Source organism: Harpia harpyja, chromosome 5, assembly GCF_026419915.1.
Source record: "Harpia harpyja isolate bHarHar1 chromosome 5, bHarHar1 primary haplotype, whole genome shotgun sequence".
Classification (NCBI taxonomy): Eukaryota; Metazoa; Chordata; class Aves; order Accipitriformes; family Accipitridae; genus Harpia; species Harpia harpyja.
The window spans coordinates 4,426,255-4,445,229 of record NC_068944.1 but is presented as its reverse complement, the minus strand read 5'-3'; positions in this window follow the sequence as shown (position 1 = coordinate 4,445,229).

Genomic DNA, 18,975 nt, shown 5'->3' with positions numbered 1-18,975 from the left:
CTGGAAAGGCTCCTAGTACTTTTCTACCTCCTGAATTAGGGAAGAAGATCTCAGGCTCCTATCCCAGGTTTATGAAGAGGTATTTTGGTTTTGTTGTTTGGGGTTTTTTTCCCCACCCTTTGACTGGGTGAAAATTGAACACTAACGATAGTTTTCTCATCATGCAGAGGGGATTACTCCAGTGTGAAGCTGTTGAGGGATATGAAGGGTGGTGGGTACCTCATGATTAGGATAATTTAAGATTTTTTTTTTTTTCCTTAATGAAGGCAGAAAGCGACGAGAGAAGAAAATGTTTGGAAAACCAGCAGAAGGATCTTTAGCATGAGTTAGGATAAAGCAGAGTAGAGAGAGCGAGGCCCCCGGCAGCCACGCTCTGCCCCTGCACAGGCTGCGTCCGTGAGCCGCGGGGGTCGTGGGAGAGCTCTGCCGTGCAGGTGGCTCTGCTGTGGGCTGCGAGGTGTGACGTCAGCCGCCGGGACAGCAAGGACCGACCTGAAATGGAGAAGGATGGCCTACCGTCACGAACGTCAGTCATGTGGAGGTGCAGGGACAGCTGATGGAGAAGATCCATAGGCAGAAACGGTTGGGGCAGCATACGCTTTGTCAGATGTGCTCCCTGCCCCAGCCCCAGGAGTGGCTTCCTAGCGAGTAGAGAGTTGTGCCAGCTCCCTTCCTACTGGTACTGGTGAACTGGCCCAGCGGAGTGGCTGGCTGTGGTGGGACGGCCTCCGACTGCCACGTCCAGGGTGTGTGGGAGCAAATGCCTTGGACGCTTTCGGACCAAATGGACTGGTACTCTTCTGCTCCATCAGAAGGAAAAGGCCAGTCTCTGCGACTGTGAATTTATTCTGTTCCAAGCTTTGTCGTTAAATCTCTCTCAGTATCTAATTTACATCCCACCTGGCTGTTTAGCTTTTAATATTCCTACTATTCTTACTTCTGTACTACCAGAAAAATGGGCGGGTTAAAAACGAAATTTTCTGTGGCTTCGGTCATTGGCCATATTGCAGTTTATAGGATTATTAGGTGTCTAAAATGGTGCGCGAGAATATGCATAATCCCTCTGTATACCATGGAATTAAAATGAAGGTTTTTAAATTCTTACATAACCTCTTTCTGCATTTTTTTCGTAGGTACAAAGCAGGGATAACTTTTTACTAGATGGTAGGTTGAACTCAATGTAGGAAGTTGTGGCAGTTGAGAAGTATCTCCTAGCAATGGTTACATAGTAATTTGTACCATTACAATTTCCAGGCAATACAGACAATTTTCCTGTTAATTTATCCATCTTTAGCAGCATTGCACAGATGCAATTTGTGCTATAATTTGTAAGTTTGTAACTCTTTAAAAAGACTTAAGTTTTACTTAAAAAAAAAAAGCAGCTTTTTTTTTTTTCTTTTTAGTAGTGTATGTGTCTACTGGGTGTCATTTGCATTTTTATAGAGGCTTTGGAAAAAGAAAGGATTGAAGTTCTTAGCTTCACCGCTCTATCAGGTAAAAAGCAATGGTTTCCTGCAGGGTAGCTTGTGAGGTCTGGTGGCATTTTGTACATTATTCTTTAAAAGTACTTGGAGGCTTTGATGACTTTTCAGAGCCTGCAGTGTGAACTCTTGTGATTTGCATTTGTTCCCTGCAATTTGCAGCTGCAGGCACTGCACTAGCTTTGTTTAAATATAATGCCGAATGCCTTTAAAATAGGTATTTGAACTTTGGATTAAGGAGACTACTTTTGTAATATTAAAGGCCTTTTTACTGCACACATCAAATATCTAACTTGCAATGCAATCTTCCTGTTAGAAGTTTTGAAAAAGCCATTTCTATGTTCTTAGTAACACAAAAAGAGAAGCAGGGTCTTTAGAAATGCCTTTTGTGCCATTTTCCTAGTAGCCTCTCCTTCTCGAAGTTTATTTTAAAATGTGATGAATTTGACACATCAGAAATGAGCAGTAGGAGAAGAGTCAAAGTGCTATTCTGTTGGCAGTTTAGTTGTGCTTTATTTGAATTTTTTGCTACTAACTCAGTAAAGTTATGTTGACAGCACACTTGCCATTTATCAGTGTTGTTACCCAAAGTGTGGACTTCTGACCAAAAATTGTATGCATGCTGTGTCTGAAAGGTTTAACCAAAATACTGTGTAGGCAAGAGAAATCTAACCCAAAAGCTTATGTTAAATGCAGATTTCGCTACGGTAAAATAGAGTTCTACACGGGAAAAAAAATTGACATGTAGTATTTGACTTTGATTTTAAACATTATTCTGTTATTCATAGTTTGTGAAAGAAACTGGCCACTGTGCAGTTAATGGAACCCTGTATTCTCTATATCCTGGATAATTATTTATTATGCAATACTTAACATATTTACCCACTGTCTCAAAAGATTTATGAATTAATTTATCATATCAGATTTAATCTTATCTTTTTGAAAATGAAAATGGGTTAAGAATTTCCTTATTTAGTTTGCATTCAGATTCTGATGAATGTTTTCTGCAGTTATTCATGTGAACAAGTTCTTGATTTCTGAAATGCTCAGCTGAGAAAGATAAAAATGTCATGGTACTCATTTGCATAATCTTTAATGCAGTAACCACCTTGAAAATGCTGTAGATTTGTAGACTGAAAAAAATGTGGATTAGCTGAGTAAGTAATCTGATTTATGAAGATAAGATCTTGGTGGGCTGGGAAATAGTTTGCAAGCAATCTGGAGACTGAGCATGGTCATATAATTAATTTATTAATAATTCTAAATAAAGAATAAATTCACAGAAATAAAAACGTCCCATTGAATTCATTAACAGAACAGGGGTTGAAGTCACTGAATAAATTGCTCACAGGGATTATTAGCTCATGCATCTCTGCTTGTTAGAACAAGTCTTCTAGCGCTATAGCACTTTTAGTTCTATTGTAATTTTGCATTTGCCTGTAGATTAAGGCTGTGATATTTTTATTGCAATTAGGATATAAATTTGAGTAAGTTAATACTGCCAACAGTATCTCTAAGTGTTAGTGGGCCATCTGTGAATGTTATCTGCTTTGCTCACTATTATTTTCTTGATGCAAAAACCCCAAAAGACGTAGATGCAGAGTGCAACCAATACCTGTCATCTGCTTGATAACATCTTGACTTTGGTGGTTATTTGTCAGTCGCACTTTTTTTTTTTTCAAATGCAAACTAGGAATTCAAGTGCTAGATAAACTACTCCGGTGGGTGCTGAGCTAGTCAGACTCCACCCAGTGTCTTAGCCAAGGTCTCTGCTCTGCTGAGTTGCTACTGTGCAAACCAGATGATGGGATAGACAAAAAAAATACCAAAAAACCCTGACTAAATTTGCAGATGATACCAAGCCAAGAGGAGACTGTAGTTGGAGCATAAGATTAGAATATAGAGAAAAGGTTTGTTTGTTTGTGTTTTTTAAAAAAAAGTGTGTATAAATAAACCACCACAGACAAGCACAAATTCATACTTTATTTCTACAGCCAGTGATTTTTAAGAGTCTTGTCTGCTGATCCTGGGAAATCCCTAGAGTCCATGTGAGGTGACCAAGAGAAGCAAATCGATACTGCTCAGCATCAGTGTAATTTTTGTGACATTTCTAAAAAAGATCATCTCTTGTTGAATAAAAAGTGTTCTACAAGAGAGAAAAAACTGAAAACAATTGGAACTACATAAGTCACGGGCTGGGGTAAAAATGAGTAGATAACAGTTGCAGTAGAAGGCATCGCAGAGCCTGGGTGAATTACGAGGTGGGTGTGAATCAGCGGTATTGCAGCGTGTGCCTTGAAACGTCCACGTCACAGAAGCAGGAAGCCTGCAAGGCACACGCTGCAATCCTTTCACTTGTCAAAGTTTTGGTTAAGCTCAATTTGAATGCTATGTCTGGCTTTGGGCATTACACTTCTGGACTCTCTCCAAATCTTTCTTGTCTTTCTTGAAGAGAATAAGAGGATGCTCTGAGGTCTAGGAAGCGTCATCTGTGAAGAGCGATTGAGAATTTGGGTTATATGTGTGGCATAAGGAGGAGAAGGGGGCTGGAGGCGATTTCTGCAGAAAAGGAAGAACTGTTCTCTGTGCCCATTGTAGATGGACTCAATTTACGGAGCAATATAGGCCATTCTTTATACACTAACCATACTCCACACGTTTGGGGGTTTTTTTGTGCTAGTAATGATCCTACTAGAAGAATCTGTTTTGTTACTTTCTGTGATGCGCTCAAGTGGGTAATATGTAGAGGAATTTTGGTATTTGGGGGTTGGTGTTTGTCTTTTTTCTTTCAATGATTACTTGACTACAATTTGAGAGGACTTGGGTTTTCTTTCTAGGTTTTGGTACATGAGTCCAAGGATACGAAAGGCCACTGCAAGGCGGGAGGGACCATCTCTGCGTCTGTAACAATGAAGAAATAAAGGGATTAACTTTGCAGCAAGGAAGATTCGGGTTATATTACAAAGGGCTTTTTTCAGAGAAGGCCAGCTTTGCACTAGAATAGCTTGCTTTTGAAGGTTTTTGAAAAACAGGTTAGACATCTGCCACAAAAAGTCACGCACAACTGATTCTACCAAGAGACAGGAGAGTAGATTAGATGACCTCTCAAGAATTTTTCCAGTTCTGTGTTCTCTGATTCTGTCAATTCCATCATTATTCATAAAAGGCATGTGCTTTCACACAGAGAAGCGAGAATGTGAGGCTGGCCGTACGGGGTCAGACTGTTTAACCCAGTACACCATCCTCAGTGGGAGCTGAAAGCAAATGCGCGGGGAAGACTGTACAAACGGGGCAACTGCACAGGACGATACTTGTCCTGTAGATGGTTTCTGTGTATTTAGTAGCTCTTGGTAAATTCCAGTTCTATGAATTTGTCCAGTGCAGCTTGAACAAGCCTGAGCTGCTAGTGTTCATGGTATCCCACAACCAGAAGTACTTGCCGCTGAATCACGTGTGTGAAGACCCACCTCTTTCTCTTGGTTTTTAACCTGACTCTCTTCTAGCTTCATTTGGTGCTTTTTGGCTGTTGGTTTTTGGAGAAACATTAAACACCCACCCTCTCCATTGCCACTAAAGACTTTATAGACCTTGACCTTATTCAGTCTTAAACATTTCTGTTTCTAGAATCAAGAGTTCTAGCTTATTTAGCTATTTCTTATATGGAAGATGATGCTTGGATTCTCCTTGTTGCCTTGTTTGGAACATCTTCAGCTCTACAACCTTTCAGATGGAGGGGAAAAAACTGCATACAGTATTTAAGATGCAGGTTCTCTATAGGTAGCAAAGAGATGTTCTCTGTTTTATTCTCAATTCCTTTTCGAATAAGTGATTTTCTTTTTTTGACTGTTGTTGAACCCTAAGCTTATGTTTCCATAAGCTGTCTGTCCTGACCTCAAGGTCTCTCTTCCGGAGTAATACTGGTCGACTCATTGTGTATTTGAAATTTGGACAGCTTTATTCTCCTGTGTATCTTTTTATGTTTATCTATATTGAATTTCCTGTGCTGGTTTATTGCCTAATTACTAAGTCACATAAGGTCTGTATGTAGTTCTTTATTATGAGCCCTCACCTTCACTACCCTAAATAATGAAGTAGCATCAGCAACTTTTGCCACCTTGCTACACACCTTTTCTAGCTTGCTTATAAATAAAATGAGTAACACAAGTCCTAGGACAGATCTCTGTGAGGACTATTTACTTCCTTAACTCTTTTAGGTGATCATATTCTATTTTTTGACAAGTTCTCTGTCTGTGCAAGAACCTTCTTTTTTTTTTTTTTTTTCATAGGTGCTTGGGTTCCTTAAGCCTTCTGGAAATCCAGAGAGATTGTATCAACTGGATTTCCACTGTCCATGTGCTTGTGGGCATAAAAATACAACAGTAGTGGCAAACAGTGTGATTCTCTTTTACATGAGAAACTATTCTTTTCACCAAATACAAATTTGTTAGTTAAGTCACGCTATTACATTCCTAGTTCTGACGCATAGACTTGCTGTGCTTTTTAATGCTCAGAATACAATGATTTCATCATCTGTGTCTTCATTTTTTGAATACTGGAATTATAAATGGCTGCATTTTACCGCTTGAAGAAAGATTGTGATGAAGAACATTGTTAACTGTGTGCTGTTGAGTCTGTCATGTTACACAGTAAAAAATTTGCAAATCCATTTGAATCTTTTCAATAGGCATGATTAGTATATAAACAAACTAGATTTTTTTCCAGCACTTTTTAATGTTCTGTTATTGCTGAGATTATTGACAAAAAATAGGTGTGTCAGCCTGTTGTAGTGTCTTTTTTATTTCCTAGTTTGTAGCTGAATATGGCTCAGCAAACTTGAGTGAGAGGAAAAAGAAAAAGTAGCTTCAAGTCAAGGTTATGCTCTCCTGGTCACATCCGTTGCTCTGAGTTTGGCGAAAGGGCTGAGTTTACTTGCTTGCATTAGACGGATATATACAGCCCTTTGCAAATGAGGAACTTTTGCTAATTATTTCATTGTATGAGCAAGCTAAGATCTCTGCTCCTTTAATGGAGAGGAGCCCATCATTAAAAATGTAATGCACGTTTTCGAGTAATTAAAAATGGTGCATCTGAATACTTTTCAAGGTTTTTCCCTTCCCCCAATTCCTTCCTTCCTCCAACACGCTTCTGGCGTGGGGGTGTGTTGTTTCCTGTAGCAAATATTAAGGGCTGATATGAATAGAAGATATTGTCTTGATCACCTTTCATCTTTTATGATTGAAAGCAAATGTTTTCTGCATGATTTTGAATTTAAAAAAAACCCTGCAACTATCATTCAAATTCCTCTCTTGAAAGGTTCCAAGGAATCTGTCTTCTCCAGCTAAAGATCTGAGAATGCATATAATTATACCTAATAATTTCACCACTGTCAGATTAGATTGATTTTTAGTCACTTTTGTGCAGATTAGATTCAACTCAGGTGCTCAAAGAGAAAGAAGGTGCGTTAATCTGCAGTGACATTCTGTCTCTCCCAATTAGCGAGTTCTAAGAGATGTTAGGTACTGCAAGTTTGATGGTGTGAAGCATTTTTGTTCTCCCATGGATTTAGTAAAGTTAAGGAGGTTTAGGCCTTCAAATACAACCATCAGCAACTTAAGGGTTGGGCCTACAAAAAAAAAAAAGCGTGAAAAATTAATGGAAATAAAGAATATTCCAGACAGATTTAAAGGCTGGGGACAAACGATGGTGGTTAAACTGAGATTTTGAGGGAGACTTCTTAAAAAATTATATCTCTGTAATGTGAGCCTCTAGTGTACACATCTTTGTGCAATCAAAATCTGTCTTTCAAAATTTTGGTTAGCATATTGACATTTATAATGTGTGTAAGTCTGCATGTAGTGGTTTCTCTAATGCTGCATAACCTTGTTATCTGGCATGTATGTGTTTCTGTGTAGTGTTGAAGGTCACGCACTAATTTCTTCGAACTGCATGTGGTCAGACCGTAATTTTAATTATTTTCAAAGCAGTAGTACATTAGCATTACAGAAGTGAATGGTGAAGGACAAAGTACTGAAAAATGAAGTGCAAATAAATGACATTGCAATGTGTGCATCTCTTCTGATTTGGCAGAATTAATGCTGGCAAGGCTTTGCTGTATCTCAAAGTATATGTTTATTGCTTAATTATCTCAGTTACTGAATATGCTCATTGCATAATCTGGGGAAGCAGTAATTGAGTCCATTACTGTAGATAAACAATTGCCAATTTATAGTACTTCAGAAAAAAAATCTTGACTGTAAACAGATGTTACAAAATCTAAAATATTGATGCTATCTTACTTTTACCATGATGAAATTGTAAGTGATTTTCTTAATGTGCATTCTGCCAATGCTTGTTGAAAATTGCCAATATTTTCTTTTTATTTCTTGGAGAAAGGAGTCTACTCCAATTATATTAAAATATTTTTTTCCTTTTCACACTTGCCTTAATTTTTGGATGAGCTATTCTTTTGTTTGTTTGTTTGTTTGTTTAATGTTGGTATTAGCTAATGTCAAGAAGCCAGTTCTTTTTAATAACTTAAGAAGATTGGCTTTTGATTAAATGAGAGCAATATGGGATGTAATTGTAACTGATGGAGCAATGATGATCTCGTAGGCGTGTAGGCAGTTTTCAGTCTCCTACTTAAAAAAGATATAATAAGTTCATCCTATTTCAGGAATGTTTGCATAAATCCCAATTTAGTGTTAAAACAAACGAAAAGCCCAACCTGGTAGGAACTCAGTATCAGAAACTAGTTTGAACGGTATGGTGAGATGTAGGGTTTTTCCTGCAGATCATAATCCCTTGTAATTTTTAGGTTTAATTCCTTATATCTTGCCAGATAATCCAAAGCAGTGGTCAATATCCGGTTTCCCACTTTCATAAAACTCTGATTGTTTAAAATTGTACCATAGGTTGGAAAGAGGGAATTTTGCTACACCTGAAACAATCCATATAAGAAATAGGTTTGGTTGGGTGTGGCTGGTTTTTTGTTTTGTTTTGTTTGGGTTTTTTCCTTTGGTGATTATGAATTATCCGGTGCTTTAAAATACGTAACTACAAGACGCAACTCCTGCATCGGCAGGGACTCCATAGTCTTTTCTGAATGATTTCTGTTCGGATGAAGCAAGGCCTGGGCTGATTCCTCTTGGAAGCAGAGGAAAACTCTCCATTGACCATAGCAGGAGCTAGGATTCCTCCAGAAAGAGGAGTTACTTCATATACTCAAGAAGATTATGTGACTCTAAAATTGGAATTGGGACCTCTAATGTCTTATGAGAATGAAGTTGCAACCTGTATGAAAGACTTTCTGTCTTCTAACCGCCCCATTGCTTTGTTAGCTTACGTATTCTCATATTACAATATATGCTATACAGCAGTGATAGATTGGTTTTTAATATATATAAAAATATAGAGAGATTTTAGTATTTATTTATGTAACTGGAAGTCACATACGCAGACAGGCATATATATATATAAAGATAAAACTTCTATATACATACATAGAAGTGTGCGTGTGTGAGTGAGTGTATGTAAAAAGCACTTCAGAGGGCTCTCCTACTATCATTAAAGTTTTGCCATTGAGTATAGTAAGAGCAAGTACATGCCTCCTGTTATGCAGAATTATTCTCCCAGTCTCGGGGGGCAATTTTGTATCTTATGTCTGCAAAATGAAACTGATCTCACAAATACTTAGCCCAGAAGTGTTCATTTAATTTTGGCAGTAGTCCCACTGAATTTAATGAGCCCTTAGATGGTAAATTCTTTGGGGCTTTTATTTTCCTTTGTGCCTTATTCAGTGGTAAGCACAATCTCCATTAGCTTTTACATTAACAGCTACTGTTACTTACAGCAAAATGCTTTTAGGTTTTGGCTTGAAAATGCTAATTCAAACACACAGGCACAAAAACTCTGAGGCGAAAGACAACAATTAAATTAGAATTATTCCAAAATTACATTTGAAGAATCTGAGTTGCCTTTGTGAAATTTCAAAAGCTACATTTTTGAGTGCTGCTGCAGGGGTCGTCTGATTTGGCCTTAATTGGAAAAAGAGTCTCACAGCCATTGGGATTTTCGAGAGGGGAAGGATTGTAGACCTCGGTTGGTAAACACTCCAACCTGCTGATGAACGCTGATAGTCAAGGTAACTCTGGCTTCTATGGAGCTGGGAGTAAGTGTAGAAAACCACAGCTTTTGTTAACTCCGATGCTGACAGCCAAAGGTATCCAACTGTTACCCATTGGGGTCCTCTGAAATCCATCCCAGTTAACAGCATTCTTCCAACTGTCTGCACCGGCTCTGGATGAGCCTTCTCTTCTGCATGCTTCCCAAATCACATGCCTAAAATAAGCTTCCTGCAGGCTGGATTTGCTCAGTGGAATTGATGTGGTCTGACTATATATTTATTAATAAGCCATACGTAAAGCACAAGCTCATTTTAGATAATTGACACATCTTTTTTTTTTTTTTTTTCCCCATCCCAGATGGTTTCAATCTTCAGTTTCAGAGCAGAGGATAATTTAACCTTGCCAGCAGAGAATTTCTAAACTTTGTAAGTTTATAAACTTTGCAAGCTTTTTGATTTAGTTAGAACATAATTTCTGTTCTGGTGGTGTAAAACAATGTCCCACACTGACCAGAGCTCAGTATGAGGCTTACACTGCATGACTGTATTCCTTTAGCAGCATGCTTTGAAAGCATTCATGGGAAATTGTCCATGGTTTCTTAGGTATTTTTATCTTGAGGGTTACTCTGCTAGCATCTGTTTATTTTCTCTCTTGAGAAAAGAGGGGGGTAGGAAGTGGGAGGAAGAGGGAGCAGTAATAAATACAAATGTAGGCAATAAAACCGAACTAGTCTGTCATTGCTATGAGAAAATTAGGTGAGATGAGTCGACTTGTGTATTGGTTTTCTTTTTAAAACTGTTTGAAAGGCACATTATCTACTGCATTGGTTTTCATGTTAAAAAATGGTATTCTCGCTCAGCAGTGCTGTCAAGAAGTACAATGTGTCCCACCTCATTAAGTACTATCTTTTTCCTCTCCATCTGTCTAGAACAGCAGGAAAACTAGTTTTCAAATAGAAAAATAATCAGGTTAGTACATTTCTTTTCTTTACCTCTGTATCTGTATTCATCTAAAAATTCAATCAAATTTCCAGGGAAGTGCCTTGGGAACAACAATCCTAATAAAGGCGCCATTCAGAACATCAGGGTTAGTTGTTTGGGACGTAGCAAGGTGAGCAACTAAGAGAGCCCAAACAAAAAAAAATACATTGGACACATGAGGGAAGGAAAATCTGCCTATTTAATAGAAATATAAACTGTGGTTGATTGACAGCATAGCTAGAAGAAATTTAGAAAGGGAGACATTTCCTCCTCTGTTTGAATATGTGACCAAGAGTTCATCGCTGTTTGGGCGTTAGCAGCAGCACAGCACTTCGTGCCTAAAACCCATGAGTTTTATGGAAGTAAATAACTGTGCCGTATACAAGAGAGATGCCCTGGAGGTTATTTGATTCATTACAGACAGTAGTGTTCACATTAAGGGCCTGAGCCACCATAACAAAAGTGCAAGACTTGCCACTTGCTTAGCTGAGTAGACAGCAGCAAACTGCAGATGCTGGCTTTACTGCTGGAACTAAGAGAAAAACAACTCCAAAAGTCGGGAAGAAAAGGCAACAGCAAAAACAGTTTTCAGGTAATTGCTTTCATCGCCATTCAGCTTTTGGGACTTCCAGCATTCTTCAGGTTAAAGTGGTTCTCCTCGTGGGACTCGTATCAATGCCGTCTCTCCTTATTCTTCACAGCAGCCGCTCGGAGGTCCTGCAAGAAATCAATTTTAAGCCTGCATTGTCTTTCTGAAGAATACTCCCAAAGACCGAATGAGGGGCTCTGATTAAACCTTTTGCTTTCAGAGCCCTCAGATCATACTAGTACTGTTCAACTAGTTGGAGAAGTGATACTGAACGAATAAAACAGTGTTAGCTTCAAAAAGTCACTCCTTTGCAAAGTCAGAGAGCGTGGCTACGGGCAGTAGTTGGCTGCACGCAAGGCTGAAGTCCCACATCAAAGGTTGGGTAGAAAATTGTATTTTGCAGCTGAGGTAATACCAGAGGATGTGTAACTGTGTGAATGAGTATTGTTTGCAATACAAAAAGCCGGTTTTAAAAGGTAAATAAATACAGGTTTAGAAAAAAGCAAATAGTCTAGCATAATTTATTCCCTGGATCCTAAAATATTTACATGTTTAGTTCTGTTGTAGACACAAAAGGTAAGGGACCCCAGCGTGTAACAAAAGAAATAAGCATGCAAATCAATTTCAGACAACAGCTATCAGTTACCAATTTGTCATTATGTGATGTTTAACAATCTGAGAGTAATGAAAGGAATTTTCTGGGAGAATAATTTACTGTGTTCTGGGCTATGCATGTGCTAAGGATGATGTCATACCCTGAAAGAATAACTATGCAGACCATAAATAGTCTTTCAGCTAGAGAGATTTAACACGTACTTTGCAAGACAGGAGTGTATCTTCGAAGAAATCCCTTTTCTCCTTATCCGAAGCCTTCTCTTTATCCAAAGAAGGATATTTCAAATCATAAAGCCCGTTTTACTGTTAAAACTGCGCTAAACAGTGATATGCTGTAGTGAAGAGTGAGATGCGTGTAAGCAAATAGGAGCATGACTTACTTAATAACGGAGCACAGGAATGGGAGGGGAGGTAGGACCTTGAATCCTTTTGGCATTATGTCATTGACTTGCTTTGCAACCTGAGGCAAGACCCCACTTTGCCTCCCAAAAAGCAGCGGTAACCTTACTTGCATTACGGGGTCACGTGAAGTTTAGTTAGGATTCAGCGCGCTGTCTCCTGGCCTCGGTGTAAATCTTTTTGTCTAACGAGAATGGGACAGACAGTTGCATCAGCAAAAGCTGTGAGAACCTCAGGTTAACAACGCGGTGGATGTACAACACGTTCACTCGCCTAAGACTTGCGCTAACCGAAGTGCCGGTGTTCCCAATATTTAATAATACTCAGCTCTGGCGTACGCTCAGGTGAGTAGACAAAAAGCAAGACTTTGTTTAGATGCAAAGGTGCAACTTGAAAACAGTGTTTTGGAAATGAGGATATTGTGCTCACTCTTGACTCTGAGGGAAGCGATTAGCTCCAGAATTAGTACAGGGCAAGTGGAATGCCGTTTACAACCCCGAGCAGGTACTATATTACCTTCCATGCCCACTGCCACGCGCTGCATCTTGCTGTTGCCTTCATCAGACTGACAGGTTCACAGAAAGGTTCTCAGACTTTGGGAGGGTTGGAAAAGGAAACGTCACATTCCTGCACTGTCTTTGACTTTCTTCCATTGTCTCTTTTCCATAGCAAGCTTCAAGATCCCACAGGGACTTGTGGTATTTGGGCATTGTATTAAGCACTTTATCTAAGCTCTCTGGAAATACCTACTTACTGAGCTCTACTCACACGCATCTGCTGCTCGCTTACACTGGAAAGCTCGTAGACTTTTCCTTTTTGCATTATGGGAAACCATCTCAGAAATGGCACTCTGGAGAGTTAAACCTTTTTTTAGAAAAGACTGGAGGAAGTGAAAGCTATGAAAATAGATTCATATAAAATTAAATACATTAATTTAATGCTGCTGTGCTGGTTCTAGACTATATGCACCATCTTTTTCTCATCTCCTCCTAAGTGTACAGCTCATTGCTTGCACAGTCTCTGTGCTTGTTATGTTTGATGAAGTAATCTTTCCGTACTATCCACCTGTGCTAGGATTTCTGAGCATATATCCAAAAAATAATGATGTGGCTTATTTTTCATTTAAAAACATAATATTTGGGTGGGGCTGGGGGAAAGGGAGGGGAGGTTTCTGTGGCTGTATTGCGTAATAGGGATGAAAACATCGTCTTTCTCCTGCATCCACAAGATTACTCTCCAGGTAGAATTATTTGCACTGCGTAAAGGAGGAGTTAAAAAATGCAGGCAAGCCCCAAGGTGGGAGGGAGAAGTAGAGCAACAGTTCAGGCAGGTCTGCCTTATTTTGTCCATTCCAAGCAGTGCTGCTTTGGCTCTGGCAGCTGCTGTAGCTCTAGGGCTGAAACAGCAGCTGCCAAGTACCACCTTGAGGTGCTGGATTGTTTTTTTTCTCTAATCCCTCCATGCTGGGCTCCTGCTCAGCCGCGGTGTGCTCGGTTGTGGTGCAGGATTTAGGAATCAGGCAGTAAGCATTAAAACAGCTCCACGCGGAGTGATTTTTATCCACCTTGTCTAAAATCAGTGCAACCCTGGAAGGAAGGCAGTGTATGTCCTAGCATCAAAGATCATTGCCACACAGCAAGACAAAAGAAAACCTGTTAGAATGCCCTTATTACTCAAATGTATCCTGAATAAAATATTTTATACTTGCATATACTTTGAGATTGTGGGGTAGAAGGATTTAAGAACAAGAACGGAGCTGTAAGAATGTTAGACGATTTCCTAATACTTGAAAACTGTTAACAAAGAAGTCTGAGTGATGGATTATTCATTGGTTTTACAGAAAAGCCTCTTTATACTTTGGATAAATTATCTGACCCCACACACATGTCATCCACTGATTCCAGAAATCAAAACCCTAGGGGAAGTATGTGAATTCCTATGGTGTGGGCCAGATCATAAGGAAGAAACTGAATTAAGACACAGAGGTGATACCACCTTTTGCTTTTGCCAGCAGCTCACATGTCTACAAAGCTCACCTGCAGCAATTAAGTATTGCCAGTACATTTCAATTAAGCACTTACTTCAGGGGAGACCTAGCTGAGGATGATCTTCAGGATTATTGCCTCTGCAGACTTCAGCAAGCTGTAGAAAATAAGTGAACTGCAAATCACCTTTGTATTGAAAAGAGAAACTAAAGCCAAGTTCAGCTGGAAGCTGGGGAGGTGCCACCCTTGTAATCTTTTCCTGGGTACACACTTTGTGGGGTGTCAGAGGATATAAAGCTAGACAGAGACAGACCTTTGCTCTGACCCAAACCGTCTATTCCTGCAGGGGTAGCTCATTTGCAATGTCATTTAGGTAAATGTAAATGTAATTTAAAAATTGAATTGCAGTGGGTATTGGCCATTTTAAAACCTTAATTGGGCAATAAAACTGTAATCTAGATTATGGGTGGAGTCCTTTGACTGGAAATAACGTGTTGGAATGCTAATCAACACACACTTTAGGGTAGAAACACCAGACTAATGGGAAAACCTACCAAATACTTATTAAGGACTTGTTCTACCTGAAAAGTGAGGGCTAAGTAGTGTATTTTTATCACATCAGTCTACTTCCTTTACCTGCCAGTAATTTCTTCTGACGCTTGTAACTAAAAAGAAATGTTCCCGCTTTCTTCTGCTGCTTGTGCTTTCACAAGCCATATATATAACAAATAGTGCTTTTCTAGCACAACTGTTTATTAAGTTCCAATCGTCGCCTCCACTAGAAACCTGCTGAAGGCAAATGGACTATTCAGTTGTCACTGAAGGCATAATTTAATGATGCAGCGTATCTCTACACTGATGAATTTGGCCTTTTTATTCTGGTTAATCTATGATGTGTGGAGCAGACGGTACCTTCGTTTTGCAGACCTGTCTGTGGGAAGCCCTCTTCCACTCCTTTGCTCTTCTGTCTATGATAAACAGAGCCTATTTATCGGAGAAGCTATCGAGGTACAAAGTTGAAGCCCTCGGGTGCCACTTTTACGGTCCCTTTTCAGAAGGTACGTCCTCCTTCAAGCAATTGCTTTCCACGTGGCCTCCAGCATCCCCTACAAAATTGCCTGGTTTCACATTTGGCAAAAAAAGTGAGGTTGCTGACCCGCTGTGTTAACAGGGATGGTAAATAGTGAAGGATAGATGGAAGCATTTGGGTGAGAAATCTGTGACAGGCTTTTATGTGAAAACATTTAGTATCTGTTCTCGCGTTAATCACTTATTGTTTTTAAGTCAGTGACAAAAACATCCTGCTGAAATAGGAACGCTGGGATCCCATCTGCAGGGAGAACAAATGGTGTTAAACAGTATATCAGGCAAACATATTAGTTGCTAGTTTTACTGTTGTTTTTAAGACTGCTTGAGAAAAGTTGCCCTAACCAGGCTTATGAACTTTCAAATGGCTACATAAAATTATATCTTGTCTTTGTTTATCCATAACATAGAGCTACTCTGGTAAAAATAAAATAGAGACTTCATCTTTTACAGGTTTACTACACCTTTATGTTGCCCTCAGGCTGCTTCTATTTTTCTTGGGAGAAGGCTCATTCATATTTCTTCCAGAATAGGACCAGTCACTTTCACTTTGTAAAGGCTAGAGCTGTTCATGATAAATCCTCGGTCCTTTCGGTCACATGTATATTTGAAAGAAGCATAATAGTTGTTGGGGTTTTTTTTTTTCTTTTGTGGTTTAAACAGCCACATTTTGTAGCTGTGGACATTCTCGCTGGATTAAGCATTTTGTAATATATTAAAACACGTCATTGCTGTGACAGAAATATCCCAGAAACACAGCACTCTTCTTTTTTCCTGTAAGAGAACTTAGAAATAAGTATCAAAACAAATTAAGACATATGGAATAACAACAGGCTGTGTAAGAATGATGAATATGCTCCAGGTTTAATGTAGATGGAAATGGAAGTACTTTCATACCTGCCAAAACCTTTTAACAACATTTTGAAAAGGGGTGTTTACATTCTTTGATATGTTTGTATCTAGAAGCAACCTCCTTCTTTGGCAAACTTGGTTTAAAGTTATCTTGGACCTCTGACAACCAAACTGACGAATATACCGATATGCTCTGATATTGTCCTAAAGCTTGGTTTCAATAGCAGAGTTAAGAGAAGTAAAATATAAGGACTGGAATTTGAGAAACTAGCTCCCGACGAGGAACTAACACTCTGAAAATGTTAGCCTCCGGTGGTTTGCTCCAGTAGGTCCAATAGGAAAAGTGTAGCATCAGTCAAGATGAATTTTACGACTATTGAAGAAAAAAGACAGTGCAAGAGTTGCCAACAACATTCTCTTTTATCAGTCACTTTCCGTAATGATTCATGGTCTCCTGCAACTCCTGACCCTTCTGTGCTACAATATTGCAGCACAGATGGCAGTAGCACAACGTGGCTGCTATTCAGGTTGCGCGTCGTACCAAATGATTCAATAATTATTAGGTTGTCAAACTCACATGATAGCTGTAGGGTTAGGCTTACCCAGTCCAGTTTCGCCGGTCCAGTCTCGCTGTTTTTCTGTCCTTAACCTTCTCCTCAGACAGAGGACAGCGTCCCTAGTTCCAGTCGAGTGCAGGGGAAGGAATAGGGTGAAGGAGACCCGTTCTCCCTCTTACTCCTCCCCAGCAAAGCGGACGAGAGCTGCGCACTCATGGGCTCCGGGAGCACCCAAGGGAGGTGAGAGCGCTGGGACCCCTTGTACCTGGGAGATGAGAAGGTGGTCTACCCTCGCCTCTGGGGGACCAGCACAGATCCCAGCCGTTCCCTCCTCCCACCTTTGCAAGTGAGGTGAGATTCCTGAAAGACAGACGAGTTCTCGTGGCGCTCTCTCTTTCTTACTTGCCATTTGCCCCAAAGGGTATTTTTATCGTTATCAAGAAAAATTCACCCAGTACAGCTGCGGCTCTCTTGGAGCAGACCAGTGGCATAGGCAAGGAGCACAGTGATTACCTGCTCCTCTTTGCTCAGTCCGAGCAAAGGAGCTGTACCCACCTCCATTCATTGCATGTCACCGGAAAAAATGGAGGATGTAAAGCGCTTTGTTCTTGCCCAGGCTGGAGGGAAAAAAAGAAGTTGCATTTAATAGACAGAAGTCTTGCACTCTGGAGTACAAATTGTGCATGACTACCTCTCAGATGACACTTCAATTCAGGAAAAGCGGGGAAAGGACATCTGTTGGCAAATTGCCTTTTTGGGTTATTGAGAGCAGCAAGTTGAAAACCAGAAGAGATGAGGATACGTGGGATCCCAGCTGACCATAAGAAATCAAATTGCACTCTTTAAAAGAAAACTGATTACCAGACATATTAAGCTTTAATCTTATTTGCAGTTAGTAGCCCCAAAGAGAATGCTTTGTTGGAGACCTTCCAAGAACAGCTATTGCAGACAGCTTGTAAAACAAAGATAATGCGATGGAAATAATGCAAATACAGTTCAACATTTGCTATAATAAAGTTAGTTTATGACGCCCTTTGTAACAACCTCAACAATAAACGCCGATTTCTTCATTGGCAATTAGCTCTGGTGGGACAAACACTTCCCCAAAGTTGACGCGAAGACAGTATTTACATATTTCTTTCTTTTTACAAAGCGGATTGTACCTGGCATGTAAATATACTTTTTATTTCTAAGGTTTTCTTTTAAAAACACCATTTAAATGCTGCATGAGTGCAAAATGACCTCCATTAAGGTACCGCTCGTTTGCATTCAGTTCAAATGGGATGCTGCTGCTTCAGATTCCTATGTAGCAAACTGCCAAACGCTGACACAGTGACCTGCTTCAGCTGGGGAACGTTTTAATCCCGGTTCTGTGAGGATTCTTTGGCAAGGCTGCTCCTGGCTGTCATCCTCACGACGATAAGCCGTGCTGCTGACATGAATTACGGTTACACATGCCCTCTCTGTGGGATCTGGCCCCTGGTGTCCCTGTTTACCTTGGAGGTAGCCTGAACTTCAGTTCCTCATCTGCCCTGAGCCTGGCAGCTTTGGCATTTGCTTTGGTCAATTCACCTCTCTGCAGCCGCGTAGGACGGACACTTACGCAGGCAACTGTGCCCATGAGTGCCTGCTGCTGTACAGATGACACAGGGGGTTCCCCTCCGCAGTGTACTAGCTGTTTTCCCCAGACCTGGCATTTTTGTGGGGTTCTGGGCACATCAGAGGAGTGGCACAGCTTGGACAAACATGTAACCAAAGCAAGAAAAGTCTTTTTTTTTTTTTTTTTTTTTCCCTTCCTCCCCTCCAGGCATCCTGCAGGATGTACGTTAGAGTAACTTGGGAGTCTCATGAAATCAGAAGGATGGCATTGACTATAATTACAAAGCATCGCAAAGATTTTTAAAATCTATTTATTTGTTCTCATGACTTGGAGATGTACGTATTTGAAAAGATCCCTCCAATAATAATTTTACAAAGCTGACTTAGTAGTGCTCCACAATCCATAAACCTGAATCTCAATATACTTCTCTTAATACAAACGCCATAAACTTAGTCCTTAAATTATAGACTACATTTCTGAATGCACACTTACTCCAAAATTACATCTTTTTATCTACACGGTTTAGTGAATTCATATCACTTCTTAAAGTGTCTTTGGCTGTATCTAGACGTCTCATGCTGGCTTCTTCTTTTCATGAAATTGATACCATTTTTGCTAAGTGAGTTTCCTGGACTCGGTTGCAATGCAATAGAGTAGATAATCGAGGTGTCCTAAAGACATTCCACCAGAGGGATCATCAATCACAAA